Here is a 5,284-nt window from a genome sequence, read left to right on the forward strand (position 1 = left end):
ATAAAGATACATTTTTTTAAAAAGTTTGTCATTATGGTGCTCACATTCCAGCTGACTTTGGTGGTGTGGAAATAACATACAATTCAACATTAAATCCTGCCAATTGCCAATCCTAAATAATTTTCTAAACAGGCAATTCTTTTCTCTAAATAGCTACTGAAGATTAAACTTAAAGATTAAACCACAACGTTTTTCCTTCATGTAATTCCACTGCAATTTACCCACAAAGCAATCAGCCATTCTCGAGATTTTACTCTAAAATGTATCGGAAACGGCTCAAATCCAATTCCTTAACAAAGATTCAAAGGCTTGGTCTTTGTCTAGTCTCTTTATTCTGTTTGTACTTCAATCAGTCACGGGTCTTCTGGAGTCCACAGAGACTCTTCCTTGCCACATTCTTTATATGTGCTGTTCTCTATTCCTAAAATGCTTTTCTCCTGAATTTCAAATTTAACTGAAATGCCAATCAGAGAATCTTTCCTAAAGAAAGCCACCACTACACGTTACCACATGTCACCATCATTTATTTAACCATAGTTTCCTTTTTAGCTATTTCTTTTATCAATAGTGATATTTATTTCATTTTCACTTATTTATGTTTCTTTTATTTACCCTGTTTGCTGACTCATTTATCGTCTGTGTATGTTTCTAATTGGCGGCTCAATGAGGCAGAAGGTCTCCTTTGTTCACCGTTGTCTTCTCATGTGTTAACAAGTCGTCAACATTCCCTAAATACTGGTTGGGTGAGTGAGTGAACACTAGAGAAATGACAGAGAAGCTACACATTTTGAGACAGAGCTTTCAATGTCATGTGTGAAGTTTTGCTTTGATACACATTGAATCACAAATGTGGGCTTCCCTGGTAGCTCAGCAGGTACAGAATCCACTTGTAATGCAGGAGACCCAGGAGACATGGGTTTGATCCCTAAATTGGGACGATCCCCTGGAGGGGGACACGGCAACCCACTCCAGTATTCTTGCCTGGAGAATCCCATGGACAGAGGAGCCTGGCAGGCTACAGTCCACAGAGTCACAAAGTCGGACACGACAGTACTGACTGAGCACACAGCACAAATCACAAATACAGACCAGGGTCAGGACTGCTGTGGGTTCTATAATATTTAGGCCGTGGCCATGTTCATGTAGGGTGTATACATGTTGGCTTGTCCTCGATAGAGCGCTGCATGTGTGTATGTGTTCCATGAGTAGGAGCTGAGTGCTGGCTTGGAGAGTAGGAGTTTGGTAACTTGCTGATTGTTACTAGAGGAGACAGGCATTCACCAAGGAGGGAGGAAGGATGAAATGCTTTGCTATTTTTTTCCCCGAGGAATAAGTCAGGTAAGTTATCTTCATGAGGTGTATATTATTAGTTTCTAATTGTATGTCATATATCAGACATTGAGATACAAAAATAAATCTTTTCAACGCTATTTTTCTGGTAAAGTAATCCTTTCTATTTCATAACCCCTGAAGTATGCTTGCTTTCCCAGTACATCAACACACATTCACCCAGATTCTTTCTTTCTAGATTAGTGCCATTTTCTCTTCTTTTTGATGGGATAGGTTCAGAGTATGACAAAGAGGAAAGCGTGACCTGTGTGACAATAATCAGAATTATCGTATCAGTGTCCCCTTGAGAATTAAAAATACTTAGTGTCTTGTAACAGTATTTACTGCATTGAAATATTCACTTAGTAACAAGAAGGCAGTTATTTTATTAACAGCAAACAATCATTCCACATGTTTGAAAATGGCATACCATAATAGCAAAATATCCAAGTAAACTAAGTAATCATAAGGTTCTGGCTGCGTTTGATAGAGACACTTTTGATTGTTGGAAACTCATAGCTGACTTATCAGTGAGTGTAAATAAATAGTATGCTGTGAATTTGCAATTATTTACTTTTTCTGTTTTTAGTATGGAGGCTATGGGGCACCTTCTCCAAGTAAGTACAGTAACACTTTTTATCCTAGGAAATATGTCATTCTGAATAACCATTCTTTTAAGAAAGTTGAGGATTGAAAACTGGCAGCATCATATATCTTTCTTTTGATTAAAATATTTCTAAACTGAATTGTAAATGTTCCTGTCTTACTTAACATGATTAATTAACTCACTGAGGACCCATACTGGGCCATTCATGAATGTCAGAATATTTCCCCTTTGCTAAATACTAAATAATTCCACTGACCTTCCTTGGTGTTTTTGTTTTTCTGCCTCTTGTGTCAAATTCCTTGCAAACACTGTTTTTTGAGAGAATGTGGGGGGAGAGGTGTTCACTTGTAATGAACCATCCCTTCATTATAATAAAATGCTTTTATAACACATTTGGAAGTCTGTGTTTGTTAAAATTATGCACGAGTTGAGACTGTAGGTTCCATGGTGGAAACTTTGAATTTCTTTGGTCAATATCATACACAAGCTTTAGTGCACAGACACTGTGGTATCTATTTGGTTTTCTAGAACCCTAACTTTTATAAACATGTACTTCCTGAGGAAAGGCAATACTATAAAACAGCACATCAGTAGAATAGAAGCAACTCTTTAGCATTGGCTTTTGTTCACAAGAAATTGTTACTTTGGTGTGGCAGTTTTTACACTACTTAAAAGAGGAAGTATATTTGGTAAAGTAAATGATTATCTTAGTTTTATTCGGTGATTTTGTTAGATCTAATAGAAACAGGTTCAACATTGGGCCTTAAGAAAAATTTTATCAATAATCTTTTTCCCACTGCCACCTTGAAATGACAGAATGGGTTGGCTTGGGTGGCAAGCATATCCATTTCTTAATTACTACATCTTCTTCCTACCTACCTGAAACAGGGGGTAAAATGCATGGCCAGTGGAGTAATCCGCATAAAGAATTTTCATATAGGACCCTGCATTGTTGTGTTTTGTGATTGTTTACATATAATCAAGGGTTAAGTTCTCTAAGTTTTGGTTAAAGAAAAAAGATATCCATTCACTAAACTTGAAGCCCTAGCATCTCTTTGATGGTTTATAACTAAAATATCATCAGATCAGCACACCCAATATTAGACTGCAAGCCCAAGTTTCAAATCGATCAGGTTTCACATCATCATTAACAGCAACAACAACCACAAAAATCTAGAAAGAACAGGTTGCATCTTTTATTACCAGTCTAAAATTTGGCTAAACTTGGAAGAAGTTGCACATATTGCTTACTAAAGTAGATGTTTAGGGGAAGGATTAGTGCATTTCTGAGTTTCATAAAAAATAGAAATAACACTAAGAAGTTGAGATTTTGGTGTCAGATATATGACATATTTCATATAAATTTCAATGTTTCTAATTTTCAGTTCATCACTTACTCTTTCCTTATCTTGGTTTATACAATATAAAATCAGGCAACCAAACTTATGCTAGTAAAATCTCTTAATGGCAGACCAGATTTGATGATTTTTAAAGTGTTGAATGCTATTTGGAGTAATAACAATTTCTTTATTTTTCATAGCCATATCATGAAAAAAAAGTGAAGAAATGGAAACTGCAAATTACACCAGGGTGACAGAATTTGTTCTCACTGGCCTATCCCAGGCTTGGGAGGTGCAACTAGTTCTATTTGTTATATTTCTGTCCTTCTACTTGTTCATTATTCCAGTAAATATTCTTATTATTTGCACTATCAGGCTTGACCCACATCTGACTTCACCCATGTATTTTCTGTTGGCTAATCTGGCCTTCCTTGACATTTGGTACTCTTCCATCCCAGCCCTAAAATGCTTGTAGACTTCTTTGTGGAAAGGAAGGTCATTTCCTTTGGTGGGTGCATTGCTCAACTCTTCTTCTTGCACTTTGTTGGGGCCTCAGAGATGTTCCTGCTCACGGTGATGGCCTTTGACCGCTATGCTGCTATCTGCCGCCCCCTCCACTGTGCTACCATCATGAATCGACGTCTCTGCTGTGTCTTGGTGGCTTTCTCCTGGATGGGGGGCTTCATTCACTCTACAATACAGGTGGCTCTCATTGTTCGACTTCCCTTCTGTGGGCCTAATGAGTTAGACAGTTACTTCTGTGACATCACACAGGTTGTCCGGATTGCCTGTGCCAACACCTTCCCAGAGGAGTTAGTGATGATCTTTAGTAGTGGTCTGATCTCTGTGGTGTGTTTCATTGCTCTTCTCATGTCCTATGCCTTCCTCCTGGTGATGCTCAAGAAGCACTCGGGTTCAGGTGAGAGTACCAGTCGGGCCGTGTCCACCTGCTACTCCCACATCACCATTGTGGTGCTAATGTTTGGGCCATCCATCTACATTTATGCTCGCCCATTTGACTCTTTTCCCCTGGATAAAGTGGTATCTGTGTTCCATACTGTGATATTCCCTTTACTTAATCCCATCATCTACACACTGCGAAACAAGGAAGTAAAAACGGCCATGAGGAAGCTGGTCAGCCGATACATTTTATGTAAAGAGAAGTGAAAGATTAATGGCATTTTCTATAGTCCTTCTGAAGGTTTTTGTCCTAAAGAAGGAAGTATTTGCAGTAGTATTGGTTCTTTCACGACCTCCTTTTGTCTGAGGTCTTAAATCCCACTAGGTTTCCCTCTAATTGGTGAAAAAACAAAGAAATTAGGATGGAAATAAATTTACTCACACTCTCCCTGAAATTTCTGGCAGATCACCCTCAAAGTTTAAGATATAATAATGATCTGCTAAAACACACATTTTCACTAATTGCTTATTGAGTGGCTTTTCTGGAGAGGATTTGGCTATGAGGAGAATGTATGTTGAGAAATAATAAAACTAATAAGACCCGGGAGATGTGTCCACTATGAATATAAAGAAGTAAGTGGCTAGCATATGAATAGGAGTAGTTTCAAGAGACTATTTTTTTTTTCAGTTGCTAAGTTGTGTCCCACTCTTTTGTGACCCCAGGGGACTGTATCCCGCCAAGCTCCTCTGTCCATGGGATTTACCAAGCAAGAATACTCGAGTGGGTTGCCAATTTCTTCTCCAAGTGATCTAATTAAATATTATTGTCATGTTTCAGTCTTAGTCCAGTGGGATGATGTTTGGTAAACCATCTTCCTGGTACTGAAAAAATAGATTATTTACTCCTTTATCTTCTTCCTCTTTACAGAATGGAAAGTGAGCGTTTATTCATATAAGCCATTTCAACTCATGCCAGGTGGTAACCACTCAACAGTATTGGTGACAGGAGTCAAATTTTGTCACACGTTGGAAACAAATTTTATAAATTCATAGCTGAGTGTAGTTTGATTACTGTGTGACACCCCTCTCTCAGAGGAGGTTGCTAGTC

General features: G+C 38.2%; 1 pseudogene; it reads left to right on the top strand.

Annotated features, from left to right (window-relative positions):
• The first annotated feature begins 3,493 nt into the window (after positions 1–3,493).
• Positions 3,494–4,443, top strand: LOC148776569 (olfactory receptor 4M1-like; annotated as a pseudogene).
• The last annotated feature ends 841 nt before the right edge of the window (positions 4,444–5,284 follow it).

This window comes from Moschus berezovskii, chromosome 9, assembly GCF_049115385.1.
Source record: "Moschus berezovskii isolate FMDL1 chromosome 9, NW_MosBer_1.0, whole genome shotgun sequence".
NCBI classification, from domain to species: domain Eukaryota; kingdom Metazoa; phylum Chordata; class Mammalia; order Artiodactyla; family Moschidae; genus Moschus; species Moschus berezovskii.